Source organism: Loxodonta africana, unplaced genomic scaffold (genome assembly GCF_030014295.1).
Source record: "Loxodonta africana isolate mLoxAfr1 unplaced genomic scaffold, mLoxAfr1.hap2 scaffold_31, whole genome shotgun sequence".
Lineage (NCBI taxonomy): Eukaryota > Metazoa > Chordata > Mammalia > Proboscidea > Elephantidae > Loxodonta > Loxodonta africana.
This window is the reverse complement of record NW_026975029.1, coordinates 2,380,570-2,401,403: the sequence shown is the minus strand read 5'-3', so window position 1 is coordinate 2,401,403 and position 20,834 is coordinate 2,380,570.

Genomic DNA, 20,834 nt, shown 5'->3' with positions numbered 1-20,834 from the left:
TCACATTTCCTTATTGTTTACAATTTTTTTGGTTAGACTACTCATCTATTCTTGCATGTTGTCCACTTTTTCCATGAGAGCCCTTAACATATTAATCATAGTTATTTGAAATTCCCAGTCTGATCATTCTAACACCTCTGGCATTATCTGAGTCTGCTTGTGATACCTGCCCTTTCCCTTCAGATTGCTTTTTGCTTTATAGTATGCCTTGTAATTTTCTGTTGAAAGCCAGCATGATGTATAGGTAAAAGGAACTGTATTCTTTTGGATGTAAAGTTTTGTTAATGTTCATGCAGAGGTAAAGTGTGGGGGAAGGGAATGCTTGTCGGAACATAAGTCATATTATGTCACTCTTCTACGTAAATGCTGCCTTTTCTCTCAAAGGAAAAGTCAAAGTCCTTTAAGTGGCTGACAACTCCTACATGATCTGGCGTCCATTACTACTTTGGTATCACCTCCTACTGCATTGCCCCCTTGCTCCATTATAGCCTCACTGGTTTCCTTACTGTTTCTCCAACACATCAGGCATGCCCTTGCCTCAGGACCTTTGTACTTGTGCCCTCTCCTGAAATGGTCTTCCTTCAGCCATTCCCACGGCTTGTGCTCGACTCAAATGTCACCTTATCATAGACACCTTCCCTTCCACCCTACATTAAAAGCAATCCTTCCTTCCCCCATCTACCTTCTCACCCTCTCCTAGAATTACCTTTCCTCTTATGCAGCTTCATGTTTTTTCTCCAAAGCACATTTCACCATCTTATTTGTCTGTTTATTTATTATCTGTCTTCCTGACAATAGGAGGTATGTTCCATGAGGGCAGAGTCTTGCCATTTTTCATTCACTGCTGGATACCCACTGCCTAGAACAGTGCCCGGTACATAGCAGCACTCAATAAGCATTTGTTGGATGGAATATTAAAGAATAGACTAATCAATGGAAAGATGCAATTATTGGGCAGCACTGAGAACTGGAAAACCTGCTTTAGAGCCTTGATTCTGACTCCATAAAAACTTTCCCAATGACTTCCCCTTTCTGCTTCCCTAGACTTCCTTGCTCCAGCCCCATCTCTTTCATAGCCTTTCCAGCTTTGCACCCAATGCTGGAACCGACAGTGCCTGAAGCGGATGGTCCACCGGGCACAGGTAGGACACAAAGTGATGGTGCAAGGGCAGGGAAGGCAGTTGCGATAGCTTATCCATATCCATACCTTAGCTTTGGTTGGCTGCGCTGAAAAAGAACCACGTAAATCCTGTAGGATGCCACTAGACAACATAATAGAGAACTTGCCATAAATAAGGAAGAGTTCACTGACTCAGCTGATAAGACATTGAGACTCTTCATTGTGGAGTTGTCCACTCATCCAGGCTCTGGGCACAATCTTTAGTTCAGAAAGAAGCCATGATATAAAAGATCTAACTTTGAAAACAGATTGTTTGGGCTCAGATCCTGACTCTGTCACTTACCAACCATGGTGTCTTGGAAAATTTGTGTCATTAAACTGGGTCAGTTAAAAGGATATAATAATATCAATCACATACAGATTTTGGAAGGATTAAATAAATGTGAAGTGGTAAGTACAGAAACGGGCACAGAAGGAGGGCTCTATGAGAGAGACCTATTGTTACAATTATTAAATATTACCACCACCACCCCAGTACATACAAAATGAACTTCAGTATTTTCAAGAGTGGGAAAATGAATATACACAAAAAATTTATTTTTAATGCTCTTTTAACACAGATATCATTCAAGTCTTCGTAATTACACCATGTGATGCAAAAAGACCAAAACTGTCTATAAACTTTTGATGAAGAAAATCATCTTAATTTCAAAAAGAATGAAATATCTTACTGTAAAGTTTTCACCCATCTTGTTCTTCCCAACACCTATGAGAAGTCCTAACCACACACAAAGATAAAAGAGCAAAATAGGATGAAAATCCCAATGAATTAATGTCGGAAAATTGTATGATGTTAACATTAAAAATAAATAAATCTGACTTTAAAGTATTACACACTACTAAAAACTTGATGATGACATGTGATAGTTTAACGTACATTTTCACCCATATGAATTAAAATTTAAACAATTCTTTGATGCATTTTTGTAACAGTTTTAGTATAACTAAAATACATGTAAACAATTATTAGAAAACTCTCTGAAAATAAAAGTTTTTTTTTTTTTTTTTTAAATCACTGCTTCATACTCCAAATCTAAATAGCTTCATATAAAGCACTGGTCTTCGTGATTCACAAAAAGCAGGTGACAATTCCTGAACACGAGCTGAAGTGACAGGAGAAACTCCCAATACTACTATAGCCCTGAGTATGAGCCCTGATTCTAATAACCCGTCTTCATTAATTCCTTTTCATTTCATCTTTGTGAAAGAGGGAAGGGACAAGGCAGAAAGAGAGGGCTAGGTGTGCCTACTCTGTTCTGCACATCTAGTTCAGTGCCCGGAACAATAACATACAAGTATTCATCAGAGCACAAAAAGACGTTAAACACCAAATAAGGAGGAAGACTAACTTCCTAATATTTATATGCATACATTGATATATATATAGATGCACTCACACATACGAAGATCCACTCGCACATACGAAGATGCACTCGCACATACGAAGATGCACTCGCACAGACACAGATGCACTCACACAGATATACATATTTATATATATATTTCTGTATAGATATTTGTGATATGTGTATTTCTATACATATTTATATTTGTGTATATTTTATATACATTTATACGTATATTTATATATGTACGCTTATATATTTATACGGAAACCCTGGTGGCATAGTGGTTAAGTGCTACGGCTGCTAGCCAAAGGGTTGGCAGTTCAAATCCGCCAGGCACTCCTTGGAAACTCTATGGTGCAGTTCTACTCTGTCCTATAGGGTCGCTATGAGTCAGAATCGACTTCGACGGCACTGGGTATATATTTATATACTCATACACTTATTTATACACTCACTCATATATGCACATTTGTATTATGTATATGTGTGTGTATATATATGTAGATATAGATAAATAGATACAGATATATAAGCAGTGGTTTTTTTTTTAATATAGAGCTATGTTGTTAGGTTGTTGTTAGGTGCCGTCGAGTCGGTTCCAACTCATAGCGACTCTATATGCACAACAGAACGAAACACTGCCCGGTCCTGCGCCATTCTCACAATCATTGTTATGCTTGAACTCATTGTTGCAGCCACTGTGTCAATCCACCATACATAATACACTGTACGTTACTATTATACACCCAAACCCACTGCCGTCGAGTCAATTCCAACTCATGGTGACCCTACAGGACAGAGTAGAACTGCCCTATCGGGTTTCCAAGACTGAAAATCTTTACTGAAGCAGACTGCCACATCTGTCTCCCGCAGAGAGGCTGGTGGTTTTGAACTGCTGACCTTTCAGTTAGCAGCCAAGCGCTTTAACCACTAAGCCACCAGGCCTCCCTACTGTCATGTACAGTGATTACATGAGCAAATTTTGAAACAAACTGCCTGGGTTTGAATTCTAGCTCAATTTTATCATCTGATTGATCTGGGCAAGTTACTTTCCATCTCTGTGCCTCAGTTTCCTCATCTCTAAAATAGATCTCACTCATAAGGTTGTTGTGCCGATTAAATAAAACACACAAGACACTTAGAAAAAGGTCTCACACACAGAATGTACACAATAAATATTAGCTTTCATCATTATAGAAGCAATACAAACAAATGGCTTAACTGAAGAAATTTCCATTGAGATATAGTTGAGTTCCAAAATTCATGTGCAAAGTCATTTACGTCAACTGCTGAAGTTGTACATTTAGATTCAGGCGATTACTGACGTATGTTATGATCTCCAATAGAGTTCTGGGGACTTTACAGGCAGCCTCTGCATGCCCTTCTCCTATACCATCCACTCCATCTCCCTTGGAGCCTAGGCATCATCTTATTAATTCAAATACTTCCATGAGTTAACTGTTTAGTACTTAAAGACACACCAAAAGCAACCACTAGCATGAAAGTACAGTAAAATGTTCTTATTTCAGAATAGCAAAACCTATTTCTAACACAATGGTGAATTAGGGAGGACTGTGGGTCAAGAGGAGCCCTGGCACAGTGGCTAAGAGCTCAGCTGCTAACCAAAAGGTCAGCAGTTAGAATCCACTAACCACTCCTTGGAAACCCTGTGGGGTAGATCTACTCTGTCCTAAGGGTTGCTATGAGTTGGAATCAACTCAGTGGCAAGGAGTTTGGTTTGGTGGGTCAAAATGGAAGGGTTGGATGAAGGAGAAAAAAAGAAAAATGGAGAAGAGGAGAAATACGAGAATTTAGACAACTGTGAAAATTTAATTCCTGGATATTCTTTCTTTCTCCTCGCTATAACTGTAAGGGCTTTTCTCATATACGGCATATATAAGTAAATCACTGCAATATTTAAAACACTTAGATTTTTGTAAAATTCATTCTCTGAAAACTGTTAGTGGCCCCATTAATCCGTCCCTTAAAAAATCTCAGAATTAAAAAGAAGCATACACACAAAAAAATAGATAAATAAAAGCATTGCTGTCATTTGAGGGTTTTTTTTCCTGCAATCAACAAACTGCACACTTGGGAGTTGCTTTTCCAGCGTCAATTTTCACAGACCATCCACTTTTTCTTACCATCATCCCACCACCCTTAATTTAGAAAAGACAGGGCCCGTAAGTGCTCCAAACATCAAGTTTTCTCTCCAAAAGGCCATGTGGCACTTGGGAACACTCCACATTCTCAATTGTCAGCACTTCTGCTAACCCCTGCAGATAAGGAGTATGACTCCGCTGACTTATCGCAAAAAAAAAATACTGATTGTAAAAATCTGTTTCTTAAAATCAGGCATATTTCTATTACCTACCCACCCCACTCCCCACCCTCATTGCTCCCCCACACACAGGTACCCTCAAATAGTCCATGTCAGGGGGGTGCCCCAAGCGGGGTGACCGGCTCCGCTCTTCGTTTATACCACCTGGAGGCCTCTGGAGACACCATACCTTTGGCTGGCAATTCCGTGAACCCTGTCTATTTTAGTTGGCACCTATTCAAAAAGGCAGGTGAGTCTACAAGTCAGGTCTTTAAAACGAGTTTAATAGGAGTCAGCCGGTATGCCCACTCACCCTCAAGTTTCTTAAACAGAGGTAATAATTTCTTAAGATGTTTACAATGTCTTAACTATGGGTTAATTAAATCTCTTAGTAAGGATGGTGCACTACGGAAAATCCTCCAGCTTAATGACCCCATTTTCATATACAGAAGGGGAATCTCCAAAATTACAAATTTGAGCTTCTACACGCTAAAAAGCCTGTCAAAATGATGAATTTGAGATAAACGCATATTACATATTATATTACATACGTGATTGCATAGAAACAAGACTAGAAGCCCGTAAACTGGTACGGAGTGTAATAAGAATGCATATATTGAAATACAGTCTTATATATTTATTTCTTAGACCACACCCTCCCTGGGTGGTTTCTCAGGCTCGCCGGGCCAAATGATCAGCATCACGCTGTCCAGGCGCCCACTGGGTGGAGGCGCCGGCTATGATGCAGCATCCAAACAGACACCCAGCGTCGTGGTCGCCCCGGGGAAGGTGGACACTCCAGGTGCCCCAGGGAGCCCTCCCCAGGCCCGCCCAGCCCAGCCCGGCCCGGCCCAGCCCTGTCCCGCAGCTCCCCAGGCCGTGGGCCTGCCCCCTGCCACCCCAGTGCTGCCCGCCCGACCCTGAAGTCGGCTGTACAGAACCTGGCCCTGCTGGAGAAAGCAGGGCCATCTTGCGGGCGAGGGCCCCAGGCTCACCTAGGCTTAAGAGCCGCTAGCGCAGGCACAGTAGTCACAGAGCCTCAGAGAGGCCTGTTGTCCTGGTGATGACAGACAGGCGCCTCGCCCGTCCCTAACTTGGGTTCTCTGGCAGCCACTGGTAGTCACAGAACACGTGACCTGTAGGGGCGGTACCCTTTGGACTACCCGGCCCCTGACTCTTGGGCGTGGCCTCCTCTCCTCTCCCTTTGGTCTGGAGCATCCTAACTTGGTCACTCTGACGCCCGTCACCTGGCCAATAAAAAAAAAAATAACACAGGTGGAAAACTGTTGAGCTGGAAGCCATCTCAATGGATTTTCTTTATTTAAAAACCTGGCTACACAAGTATTCTTTTGATTATTTTTGATCTTTTGATAACTGAAGACATGTTTTAAACTACCCATAACAGAAGAATTTAAAAAATAAAACCATGCTAAATCCCACCACCTGAGGTAACTAAGGCTCATACTCTAACCTGCTTCCAATCTTCTGTGCAAATGCATATCACACTACAGTGTATTATATTTTTTAAATCGGGGGCTAGTCATACACATTATTTTATAATCTACTTTTTTCCCATTAAAATGATTATCTTTCCCGGACTATTATTTTTTTATAACGAGAGCTTTTTTTGCTTTTTAATTTTATTGTGTTTCAGGTGAAAGTTTACAGCACAAATCAATCTCCTATTAAAAAATTTACACACAAATTGTTTTGCGACATTGGTTGCAACCCCCTCATTGTGTCCACAGTCTCCCCTTTCCTTTTCAACCCCACGATCCAGGTGTCCATTCATCCACATGATTCTTTGCATGAGGGCTCTCTCCCCATTGGATTTGAAGTTCACTGATAGCAGGGACCTGGGACTCCTTGCCATTTTATCCTCAACAGCAAGGGCAGTGACTGGAATATGGGAGCTACTTAATAAATACCTGTTAAGTTAATGAACCTTTTCCTATAATCATAATCCAGACAGTACATTTGCGTTCAGTTAATGTGAGGATTTTTCAGCTTCAAAAGTATTTTAAAAGTACAGCAGTATGAGATGCATATTTAATTAGTCAATTTTTTTAAACGAAATGTTTTCATTTGAATTTTTTCTCATCGCCTTTTTTAAAGAACTTAAAAAAAACCGTTGCTTTCGAGTCGATTCTAACTCATGGCAACCGTATAATTCCTCTCTAATTCTATGTTTTCAAATACCTGTAATGCATCAGTGTGGGTGAAACTTTCTTATTCCTCCTCCCATCACTGTAGCCTTTTCCCCTAAATCTACACAACTCACTCAGTCTGGGAAGTGGTGGTATTTAAGCATTCATTTCCTGAAGAAAAGAAACCTTTCATAACATACTTATAAATTCATAATATACTTATAAATTCTGATAAATGTATTATTAAAGTTGAGCTCAGCAAATGGAGTTTCCTAAAAGGAAGTGTAACTATAATTCTCTACTAGAAAAGGAAGAAGGGAGGAAAGGAAGCATTCCTGACAAAACAAGGAAACGTGTGTTCTGCTGCTGTTGTTACTTTCTTTTTATCCAACGATATTTCTGCCTATAATTTTCTATGACCAACATCAAGTCAAATACGCACAAAATATTGATCCCTATCCATCTGCCATCCTGCTTAAGCAGTTATAATGGGGTGAAACTTGAAAACCTGGACTGCACGGATATATCTGTAAAAGGAATGAAAATTGGTGCAACAGTACACGTAATTCAAAAGTTAATAGAGCTCCTATTTATTCTACTTGCCTTCTTTAAAATTAGCTTAATTTTCATATCTCAGTATCAATCAAGCAGAAAAACAATACTACCATAACAAATTAATAGTGGACTGACTGGTATTAGTTTTTTTTCTCTTCCAGGATGTTCTGAAATCAGATAGTGGTGATGGTTGCACACCACAGTGAGTAGAGTAAAAGCAACAGAACTGGACACTCCAAAATGGTGAATTTTATGTTATGTGAATTATATCTCAACTTAAAAATAAAGACTTAACAATGGTCTTTAGCAGCAATAAGACATTCATCCTTGATCAGGAGCAAGGAGCCCTTTAAGTGATATTAAAGACAAAGAGCACTAAAAATTCTGAGATAGTATCTGGAGTTCTTTTTCCTCTTGGTCTTCCCCTTTCCCCAAAACACCACTATTCTTTTTGCCCTGTCTTCTAGTTTTTCCCAACACTGCTAAATAGGAAAGACATTTTATAATATATCATTACAAAGTACCCTAAATCAGCTGAGAGTTTTTCTCCTTCATCAATCTGATTTGTCCCAAGCTTGGACTTACTGGAAACCTCTCATTGGTGTGAGAACTGCTGGCCTTAAAGTTTTCTTCTTTCAGATCCTCCTGCACCAAGTCAAGTGGGTTTTGTTTCAAAATCAAAACACATCTGAATTAGTTTTTGGAACGGACTTGACGGCAGGGCTCTGATCACACTAATTTCAGGAAAGTATTAAAAGCTGAGTGCAGCTTCGAACAACAAAAGTAGGTCGATTCTCTGAGATTCTGCAATAAACTAGCCCACACCTCTTTCTCCAGCCTCATCTGGCACAACATCCTCAACTTGCGCTCTTGGCTCCAGCGACTCTATCTGATACCGTTTCCCATTCTCCCTGCCACTCACAGGGCCTTTGCAAGTGCTTTTCCCTCTGCCCAGGGCACGCTGTCTGCCCCTCTTTGCCTAGTTTATTCCCACTCATCTTTCAGATCTACCTGAACCAAATCAAAATATTGGAAGGAGTCGTCAAAACACTGGCCTTGCCTTCTGAAGACAAGGTATTTATTAGGCGTTGAGAAATGAGAGACGGTGGAAAATTAAATCTCTGCAGAATAGGTCCAAGGGCACCCTAGAGGCGACTTCATTTTAAAGAATTTTCATGGAGATCTTGGGAAAGCTAGCGGAGGGACAGAAGAGCTAACCACAGGCTCCCTTCCATTGCGCCTGGCACTAAAGGGACGGTTCAGAGGCATAGGGAGAGTGCCGGAGCACAGGCAAGAGGAGAATTGAAGGGTCCGGAGTGGGACGCTGGGTCGCAGGAGGGCTGTTTGCTTCATTCCCTCCCACGCTCTGCTTGCCCGTTCCTTCTGAAGGAGCAGCCTCAGGGAGCTTCGCCTTCCCCACCGGGACCCCAGGCGCCACTCAAGGCCCCGCGCCTCCTGGCTACTCACCATTCGGGGGCACTGAGGAACGCTGCAGACCGAGCTGGAGCAGCGCTGCTGCCCAGAGTCCTGGTAGGCGGCTGCGCGGTGGGCCACGGGGGCCGGTTCGCTTGGCAGCCATGCCATGGTCAGGGCGTTCGCGGGGTGGCGCGCTGCGGTGCGGGCTCTGGCTGCACCAGAACTGCCTAGCCTGCGCCACTCCGCGCTGCGCTCTGCTATGGGTCACAGGCTTCGCGCTCAGCGGGCGGAGAGGGAGGAGAGCAGATCCGGAAAGGCTTGAGGCTCTGGGGCCTGCAGGGGCTGACGGATCCCCAGGGGATGCAGAGTGGATCCTTCGGCTAGGGAGGTGGCTGCAGCTGGGCTTCGCCTTCGCTCTGGACACCTGCAGGCTTCAGTGCCAAAAGGGGCTGCGCACTACGTGGGCGCCGCTGTGGCAGATGGTGAGGGCTGGGAAGGTGAGGAGAAGAGGCTGCTGGGAACCCCCCACCAGTTTGGGTAACCCTTGGTGAGAGGGTGGTGCCATCTGAGAAGCTGAGCCCCCTCTGAAAGGACTGTTAAAGGGGTACTAAGTCTGTCCTTTGCTTCTTGACATTCCACTGGTGTTCTGTTATAAAAGAGGGAATTTTTTTTTTTTTTTCAAAAAGAGAATCCTACATGACAACTGCACTCTAAGGAGTCAAACTCACAAAATAGCAAGATTCCACTTCCCTAAAGCATTTTTTTTTTTAAAGCCTAGCTTGGAAGTTGCTCAGAAAGGGCATGTCCAGGGCCACTTCCATTACTATTTCTGGTACCCCTAGCATTCCTCAGGAGTGCTGGTGGGATTGTCACCTTTATTAGCCACCTCCCAAACCTGGGCTCCATGGCCTGAAGAAGGCCTGAGATTGGGATTTTTTTTTTTAATCTGGCCTTAGGAATCAACACTAAATAAGGGTCCCAAAGAAGTCTGCTCTAGAGGTCCTGCCCTGGCCAACTCACCGCCTAGCCTGTACCCCCAACATCAGCATCCATCAGTGGAGGATTTGTATTCTTCAGAGGTGGAGTAATAATGGTCAGTATTGCTATAACTAGGGGCATGGGTGGCACTTTGCAGCTTACAAATCCCTTCCATATTCATGGACTGCCCAACAAATATCTACTGAGTGCTTGCAGCATGTCCTCCCCTGTGCTGGACCCTGAATGAGGCTTAAAATGTCCTAAAATGTTCACACTCGAGTGTGGAAGACAGATACTTAAGTTTGAACAGGTGATTGGTGCTCTGTGGAACAGATGACTCTCACCATCTGATGAACTCAGAAACGGATACTGGAAGAGTTTAATTTGTCTACTTTCTTTCGTAGTAACAACTGGGATTGGAACCCAGATCTGATTTACTACAGGTGGACATTTTTCAACTCAATTTGTGAGGGTCAATGAAGAGATATTATCTCCTGTTCTCTCTTCAGGTCAGTCTAAGTGTCAGCTGCAGGGCTTCTATTAGTGTTTAATTCCTTTGGGAAATAAAACTTTGCTTTTAAATACAGATAACTCTAGGATGTTAAATGCAGTGAATCTTGACAGTCATTCACACATAAGTGTAAATTACTTTATTTAGCTTCTTCCTGCCTGACAGCTAGCTGGTACCACAAGGAGTGAGACTTGGCATATCTGGGCAGGAGGGGACATTTTAAAACCTGTTAGTGCTGAGAGTGGAGAGGAGGTGCCTCTGAGCACCTGCAGGAGATACTGACTGACCCACTCAGGATCTGTGTCAAGTACTGCCTTCAGAACACTCAGTTGGATATTACTACCTACATTAGTTTCCTAGGCTGCTGTACAACGTGCCACAAACTGAATGGCTTATGTTGTTGCTGTTAGATACTGTCGAGTCAGTCCTGACTCATAACGACCCTATGTAAAACAGAACGAAACACTGCCTGGTCCTGTGCCATCCTCACAATTGTTATGTTTGAGCCCGTTGTTGCAGCTACTGTGTCAACCCATCTCCATGAGGATCTTCCTCTTTTTCACTAACCCTCTACCTTACCAAGCATGATGTCCTTCTCCAGGGACTGATCCCTCATGGCAACATGTCCAAGGTGTGTGAGACGAAGTCTCACCATCTTTGCTGCTAAGGAGCATTCTGGCTGTATTTCTTCCAAGACAGATGTGTTCGTTCTTAGAACAGAAATTTATTGTTTCACATTTCTGGAGGGCGAGTATCTGAAATCAGGCTGTCAGCCTTGTTGACTTTAGCAAGAGCTGCGGTGGTGACACAGGCTGCCTCACAGGAGCAGTGGCCATAGGTAGAGGAACACAGTCACTGCCACTGCTAAGGCTGGAAGGGAGAGAAGAAATACCCCAGCATCTCTCTAAGGCTTTGAACTGATTCTTTACTGCTCGAACCCTTGCTGAGAATTTGCATTTTCACCCCAGATGGATTGAATCAGAATCCACATTTTAACAAGATCCCCCAGTGATTCTTATGTATATTAAATTTTAGAACCACTGCTCTACTAGTAAAGGAGCCCTGGTGATGCGGTGGTTAAGTGCTCAACTACTCACTGAAAGATCGGTGGAACAAACCCAGCAGCTGCTCCAAGGAAGAAATATGTGGCAGTCTGCTTCTGTAAAGATTTATAGCCTTGGAAACCCTATGGGGGCAGTTCTACTCTGTTCTATAGGATTGTTCTCAGTTGTAGTTGACCCGATGGCAGTGAGTCTGGTTTGGGTTTGGCTCTGCTAGTGGTTCTCAGGATTGGTCCCTAACCAGCAGCATTTGCATCACCTGGGAACTTTTAGAAATGCAAGTTTTCAGCAGGAGTTAGAACCAGAATGAACCAGGTGGAAGCCCTGCCTCTCTTTCCTTCTACCCTTCAAGTTTTTGTAGGTACATACTATTGGATCAGTCATGTCAAAGCTTGAGGGCAAAGGAGCACAGGTGCTGTGCCCATGAGTGACCATCCTCCCTGTGCAGAACAAGGCAGAGAAAGGTGGAGAGTGGATCTGGAGGGGGGGGGCAAATGGAAAACATCCAGCATAGTCCATTTAGTCTTTTTTTTCATTTGGATAAAATAATTAAAAAAAACAGGGACATTTCAAAGCCCTGTCAGCCTGTACTACCTGAGAATGAAGCCAACTCAGTCACGCTATCTTGGAAACTAAATTTTAATACTAACCGCCACCAGTGATCTTCATACAAGGTAAATAGAAACGGGGAGATGTAAACAATTATCATGAAATGTAGATGCTACAGTCCGCACTTCCGTAACTGGTCGTGAGTCCTTATTTGGTAATCACTGCTTCCTTTACAGGCTCCTCATTTACTGTTCCCCTTCTACCCTCTGAGGACCTTGGCTCCTAAGAGGTTTATTTTGTTTTTTAAACCTGGTCAAACCAAAAATAAAAACAAAAAACAAACCTAAACCCATTGCCTTTGAGTCCATTATGACACCAAAAAAAAAAAAAAAACCGTTGCCATCAAGTTGATTCTAACTCATAGCGACCCCATAGGAGAGGAGAACTGCCACATAGGTTTTCCAAGGAGTGGGTGGTAGATTTGAACTGCCAGCCTTTTGGTTAGCAGCCATCTGATTAACCACTGTGCCACCAGGGCTCCTTCTGACTGATAACAACCTTATAAGACAGTAGAACTACCCCATGGGGTTTCCAAGGCTGTAATCTTAAAGAAGCAGACTGCCACATCTTTCTCCTGTGGAGCCACTGGTGGGTTCAAACGTCTAACTTTTCTGTTAGCAGATGAGCGCTTTAACCACTGTGCCACCAGGGCTCCTTTTAAAACTGTTCATGGGTACCCAAACTTTCAGTCCTACTAAGGACCTGTCTTTATTAGGCTGCCAGTCCACCTCCTACTGACCATTATTGTTGGACATGAGAGTCACCTTTGGTCCAGACATAATCATCCATGTTCCTATTATGTACCCGCGTTCCAATTTCCCCTTGGCAATCAGAATCAATCACCCCATCCAGTAGAGTGATCTACTCTCCCTGTTGGTTCTGTAACATGAGAAACTTAAAACTACCAGAAAGCAATTTCAGCTCCCACTTCACAGGGCTTTGACTGTGTGTTTATGGGTGGAAATATTTCTCCCTTGGGTACCTGGACCTATAAACCCACCAAGGCTGTGAGATGAGATTTAGAACTTTGGTAGGTGTCTTAGTTTTCTAGTGCTGCTATAGAAGAAATACCACAAGTAGATGGCTTCACAAAGACAAATTTATTCTCCTACAGTCCAGGAGGCTAGAAGTATGAATTCAAGGCACCAGTTGCAGAGGAAGGCTTTCTCTCTCTGTTGGCTCTAGAGGAATGTCCTTGTCATCAATCTTCCCCGGTCTAGGAGCTTCTCAGCACAGGTACCCTGGGTACCAAGGATACACTCTGCTCCTAGCACTGCTTTCTTGGTAGTATGAGGTCCCCCGTCTCTCTGTTCGTTTTTCTCTTTTATACTTCATAAGAGATTGACTTAAGACAAAACCTAATCTTATAGATCAAGTCCTGTCTCATTAACATACCTGTTGATAATCCTACCTCATTGACATCATAGAGGTAGGATTTACAGCTCATAGGAAAATCATGTCAGATCACAAAATTTTGGAGAATCACACAATACTGGGAATCATTGCATAGCCATGTTGAAACACAGTTTTGGGGGCATGATTCAATCCATGAGAGTAAGTAATAGTAATGTCTTAGAAGAAATATAGCCAGAAAGCTCATTTGAAGCAAGGATGGTGAGACTTTGTTTCACAACTTTGGACATGTTATCAGGAGGGATCAGTCTCCGGAAAAGGACATCTTCCTTGGTAAATTAGATGGTCAGTGATAAAAAAAAGAAGACCCCCAACTAGATGAATTAACACAGTGGCTGCAACCATGGATTCAAATATAGAAACGATTATGAGGATGGTGGGTGCAGGACCAAGCAGTGTTTTATTCTGTTGTATGTACTGTTGCTATGAGTTGGAATGAACTCAACAGTGCCTAACAACAAAAACAGTAATAGTAATGGTAATATGTAATAATATGGTGGCATTCTTATTTCCACCTTTTGGTTCTTAGACCACTATATACTGTCTATGAGGGAAATGACACCTTACATTTGTTGTTGGTATAAGACATATACTGTATGCTGAGGGAGCACCCCAACCTCACAGGATATTGTCTCCCAGATGGTGTCCTAACTGTGACCTCACATTTCAATCAAGCCACTTGCTTCTGGGTGATGGGCATATAGTAAAACTCATGGCATGAGCCCATAGCCCCAGTGCCTTTTCTGTAAGATCATTTTCTTGGTTATAGATGGTGTCATGGGTGATTCTATGGCACAGATGAGGCATTTATGAGTCCACATATGGTGGTGCTACTAGAAGCAAAAATCAAAGGGCACAGTGCATTGTGCAAATCTGCTGCAAAAGACCTCATTAAAGTGTTAGAAAACAAAGCTGTCACTTTAAGGAAGAAGGTGCGCCTGACCCAAGCCATGGTGTTTTCATTCACTTCATATGCATGTGAAAGCTGGACAATGAAGGAAGGCCAAAGAAGAATCGACAGCTTTGAATTACAGTGTTGGCAAAGAATGTTGAGTGCACCACAGACTGCCAAAAGAATGAACAAATCTGCCTTGGAAGAAGTACAGCCAGAATGCTCCTTAGAAATGAGGATGGTGAGACTTCATTTCACATACTTTGGACATGTTATCAGGAGGGACCAGTCACTGGAGAAGGCCACCATGCTTGGTAAAGTCGAGAGTCAGTGAAAAAGAGGAAGTCCTTCAATGAGGTGAACTGACACAGTGGCTGCACCAATGGGCTCAAGCATAACAATGATCATGAGAGCAGTGTAGGACTGGGCAGTGTTTTGTTGTACATAGTGTCACTATGAGTTGGAGCCAACTAGATGGCACCTAATAGGAATAAACTAGAAGCAAGGCGGGCAAGGAAGGAAAAATCATGTGTAGAATAAGGATCTATCCCAATGTTGATAAATAACGGTGATAAAAGGGCATGATAAAAGGGCTCCAATGTACACAGTCTGTCCCCATAGCCAACATCAGGGGCCAAATGGGGAATGATGCCTATGGAGACCCAGGGTTCTTATTCTGCTGCTGTCAAGTTTAACACTCAGCAGTGGTGATGACCAGATCAATAGCCCCTGGTAACCATTAATTTGTCTCTATGAATTTGCTTAATTTTGTTATTTCATATAAATGAGATCATACAATGTTTTCCCTTTGTGTCTAGCATATATCACTTAGCATAATGTTTTCAAGGTTCATGTTGTAGCATATATCAGAACTTAATTTCTCTTCATGGCTTAATAATATTTGACTCTATGGGTATATGATATTTTGTTTATCTAATTGTTCATCGATAGTCATTAGGTTGTTTCTACCTTCTGGCTATCGTTCATAATTCTGCTATGAGTTTTCATGTACCAGTCTCTGTGTGGACATATATTTTCATTTCTCTTGGGTATATGTTTACTAGAGTGGAATAGCTGGGTCATATGGTAACACCATGTTTAATCGTTTGAGAACTGCCAGGCTGATTTCCAGCTGCACAACTTTACATCTCTACCAGCAGTGTATGAGGGTTCCTGTTTCTCCACATCCTTGCCAGCACTTGATGTTATCTGACTTTTTGAGATGTCTTGTAATCAAGAGGTCAGTATTTACCAGTGTCCAATACTTAGGTACTACTAGACTACCAGTTCCATTGACTTGACTCTGACTCATGGACACCCCATGCATATCAGAGTAGAACTGTGCTCCATAGGGTTTTCAATGGCAGATTTTTCAGAAATAGATCTGCAGGTCTTTTTTTTTTTTTGACGTGCCTTTGGGAGGGAGTACACAGTCAAAGTTTTAGTTATCATTGAAGAATGTTAACTACTTACACCACCCAAGGAAAATAGGCAGGTAGCAACATGCCTTGTCTTGCAACTTGCCTTGTAACCGGCCTTGCAACGTGCATTGCAACCTATCTTACAACCTGCCTTGCCCTGCAACATGCCCTGCATATTCCCTTGCAAACTGCCTTGCACCTTTCTTGCAACTTGCCTTGAATCTTGCCTTACAACCTGCATTGCAACTTGCCTTGCAACATGGCCTGCAACCTGCCTTACAATCTGCCTTGCAACCTCCCTTGAAAGTTGCCTTGACTTCCAAATTGACGTGCAACAGGCCTTGTAACTTGCCTTGCAACCTGCTTTCCAACATGCATTGTAAACTGCCTTGCAACGTCCATTGCAACATGCTTTTCAAATTGCCTTGCAAACTGCCTTACAAATTGTCTCACAACCTGTTCTGCAACTTGCTTTGCACCTTCCATTGCAACCTGCCTTACAACCTGATTTGCAACATGCATTGCAACCTGCCTTGCAACCTCCCATGAAACCTGCCTTGCAATTTGCATTGCCTTGCATCTTGGCTTGCAACATGACTTGTAACTTGCCTTGCAAATTGCCTTGTAACCTGCGTTGCACCCTGCCATACAACCTGCCTTTCAACCTGCCTTGGAAACTCCCTTGCAACTTGCCTTGCAACCAGCCTAGCAACCTTCATTGCAAACTGCCTTACAAGCTCCCTTTCAACCTGCCTTGCAATTTGCCTTGCAACATGGCTTGTTTTGAAAATTGTCTTTCAACATATCTTGAAATCTGTGTTGCAACGTGCCTTACAACGCATTGGAACCTGGCTTGGAATTTGCATTGCAACATGCCTTGCAACTGTCCTTACAACCTTCCTTGCAACCCGCCTTCCCTTTCAATTTTTCTTGCAACCTGCATTGTAACCTGTCTTGTAACCTGCCTTGCAAACTGCATTGCATCCTGCCTTGCAAACTCCCATGAAACCTACCTTGAAATATACGTTGCCTTGCATCAGGGCTTGCAATATGACCTGTAAGTCACCTTGGAAATTCCCTTGAAAATTGTCTTGCAACCTGCCTTGCATCATTTCTTGCAACATGCCTTGCAAGTTGCAGTGCAACCTGCCTTGCAACCTGCATTGCATCATGCCTTGCAACCTCCCATGAAGACTGCCTTGCAATTTGAGCTGCTTTGCATCTTGCCTTGCGACCTGCCTTGCAATCTTCCTTGCAAACTGCTTTGCCTCCTGCCTTGCAACTCGCTTTGCAACCTGTCTTACAACATGGCTTGTCTTGAAAATGTCTTTCAACATACCTTGCAATCTGTGTTGCAACGTGCCTTGCAATGCATTGGAACCTGGCTTGGAATTTGCATTGCAACCTGCCTTGCAACCATCCTTACAACCTTCCTTGCATCCTGCCAACATAGTCTCAAGTGCCCACATGGTGCAAGTAGCTCACTCCTCATCAGCATCTCTCTCCAACCCATTGTCCCGTCCAATCCATGTCCGACGAGAAGAATTCTAGAATGGTTCCCTGTCCTGGGCCAACAGAAGATTTGGGGACCCTGACCGCTGGGGTCCTTCTAGTCTCAGTCAGGCCATTAAGTTCGGTCTTTTTATGAGAATTTGGGGTCTGCATTCCTCTGTGCTCCTGCTCTCTCAGGGGTTGTCTGTCGTGTTCTCTGTCAGGGCAGTCATCGGTTGTGGCCGGGCACCATCTAGTTTTTCTGGTCTCAGGATGATGTAGTCTCTAGTTCATGTAGCCCTTTCTGTCTCTTGGGTTCATAATTACCTTGTGAGCTTGGTGTTCTTCATTCTACTTTGATCCAGGTGGGTTCAGACTCATTGACGGATCTTAGATGGCCACTTGTTAGCATTTAAGATCCTAGATGCCACACTTCAAAGTGAGATGCAAAATGTTTTCTTTAGAGATTTTATTTTGCCAATTGACTTAGATGTCCTCTGAAGCCATAGTCCCCAAACCCCTGCCCCTGCTTTGCTGATCTTTGAAGCAGTTTATTCGGGAAACTTCTTTGCTTCCGGTTTAGTCCAGTTGCGTTGGCCTCCCCTGTATTTAGTGTTGTACTTCCCTTCACCTAAAGTAGGTCTTATCTACTATTCAATCAGTAAATAACCCTCTCCCTCCCTCCCTCCCTCCCCACTCTTGTAACCACAAAAGAATATGTTCTTCTCAGTTTAAACTATTTCTCAAGATCTTATAATAGTGGTCTTATACAATATTTGTCCTTTTGCAACTGACTAATTTCACTCAGCATAATGCCTTCCAGGTTCCTTCATGTTATGAAATGTTTCACAGATTCATCACTGTTCTTTATTGATGTGTGGTATTCCATTGTGTGAATATACCATAATTTATTTATCCATTCATCCGTTGACAACACCTTGGTTGCTTCCATCTTTTTGCTATTGTAAACAGTGCTGCAATAAACATGGGTGTGCATATATCTCTTCGTGTAAAGGTTCTTATTTCTCTAGGATATATTCCAAGGAGTGGGATTGCTGGGTCGTATGGTAGTTCTATTTCTAGCTTTTTAAGGAAACACCAAATCGGTTTCCAAAGTGGTTTTACCATTTTACATTCCCACCAGCAGTGTATAAGTGTTCCAATCTCTCCACAGCCTCTCCAACATTTATTATTTTGTGTTTTTTGGATTAATGCCAGCCTTGTTGGAGTGAGATGGAATCTCATTGTAGTTTTAATTTGCATTTCTCTAATGGCTAATGATCGAGAGCATTTCCTCATGTATCTGTTAGCTGCCTGAATGTCTTCTTTAGTGAAGTGCCTGCTCATAGCCTTTGCCCAATTTTCAGTTGGGTTGTTTGTCTTTTTGTGGTTGAGTTTCAGGAGAATCATGTAGATTTTAGAGATCAGGCGCTGGTCGGAGATGTAGTAGCTGAAAATTTTTTCCCAGTCTGTAGGTGGTCTTTTTACTCTTTTGGTGGTCTTTAGATGAGCATAGGTGTTTGATTTTTAGGAGCTCCCAGTTATCTGGTTTCTCTTCGTCATTTTTAGTAATGCTTTGTATTCTGTTTATGCCTTGTATTAGTGCTCCTAAGATTGTCCTTATTTTTTCCTCCATGATCTTTATTGTTTTAGACTTCATGTTTAGTTCTTTGATCCATTTGGAGTTAGTTTTTGTGCATGGTGTGAGGTATGGGTCCTGTTTCATTTTTTTGCAGATGGATATCCAGTTATTCCAGCATCATTTGTTAAAAAGACTATCTTTTCCCCAGTTAACTGACACTGGGCCTTTGTGAAATATCAGCTGCTCCTATGTGGATGGATTTATATCTGAGATCTCAATTCTGTTCCATTGGTCTATGTGTCTGTTGTTGTACCAGTACCCGCTGTTTTGACTGCTGTGGCTGTATAATATGTTCTAAAATCAGGTAGAGTGAGGCCTCCCACTTTCTTCTTCTTTTTCAGTAAAGCTTTATTTACCCGGGGCTTCTTTCCCTTCCATATGAAGTTGGTGATTTGTTTCTCCATCACATTAAAAAATATAGTTGGAATTTGGTTCAGAAGTGCATTGTATATATATACATAGCTTTTGGTAGAATAAATATTTTTATAATGTTAAGTCTTCCTATCCATGAACAAGGTATGTTTTTCCACTTATAGAGGTCCCTTTTAGTTTCTTGCAGTAGTACCTTGTAGTTTTCTTTGTATAGGTCTTTTACATCTTTGGCAAGATTTACTGTTATTTTATCTTCTTGGGGGCTACTGTGAATGGTATTGGTTTGGTGATTTCCTCTTCGATGTTCTTTTTGTTGGTGTAGAGGAATCGAACTGATTTTTGTATGTTTATCTTGTAACCTCTGCTGAACTCTTCTATTAGTTTCAGTAGTTTTCTTGAGGATTCCTTAGGGTTTTCTGTGCATAAGATCATGTCATCTGCAAATAGAGATAATTTTACTTCTCCCTTGCCATTCCAGGTGCCATTTATTTCTTTGTCTAGCCTAATTGCTCTGGCTAGGACTTCCAGCACAATGTAGAATGAGAGCGGTGGGTGATAAAGGGCATCCTTGTCTGGTTCCCATTCTCAAGGGAAATGCTTTCAGACTCTCTCCATTTAGGATGATGTTGGCTGTTGGCTTTGTATAAAAATAAAAAATAAAAATTTCGTATAGATGCCCTTTATTATGTTGAGGAATTTTCCTTCTATTCCTGTTTTGCTGAGGGTTTTTATCATGAATCGGTGTTGCACTTTGTCAAATGCCTTTTCTGCATCAATTGATAAGATCACGTGTTTTTTGTCTTTTGTTTTATTTATATGGTGGATTACATTAGTTGTTTTTCTAATATTGAACCAACCTTGCATACCTGGTATAAATCCCACTTGGTCATGTTGGATTTTTTTTTTATATTGTTGAATTCTATTAGCTAGAATTTTATTGAGGATTTTTGCATCTATGTTCATGAGGGATATAGGTCTGCAATTCTCTTTTTTTTTGTGGTGTTTTTACCTGGTTTTGGTATCAGGGGTATGCTGGCATCATAGAATGAGTTAGGTAGTAGTCCATCCTTTTCTATGCTTTGAAATACCTTTAGTAGTAGTGGTGTTAACTCTTCTCTGAAAGTTTAGTAGAACTCTGCAGTGAAGCCATCCAGGCCAGGGCTTTTTTTGTTGTTGTTGGGAGTTTTTGATTAACTTTTCAATCTCTTCTTTTATTATGGGCCTATTTAGTTGTTCTACTTCTGGTCGTGTTAGTTTAGGTAGGTAGTATGTTTTTAGGAATTCATTCATTTCTTCTAAGTTGTCAAATTTGTTAGAGTACAATTTTTTGTAATAATCTGATATGATTCTTTCAATTTCAGTTGGGTCTGTTGTGATATGGCCCATCTCATTTCTCATTCGGGTTATTTGTTTCCTTTCCTGTATTTCTTTAGTCAGTCTGGCCAATGGTTTATCAATTTTTTAAATTTTTTCAAAG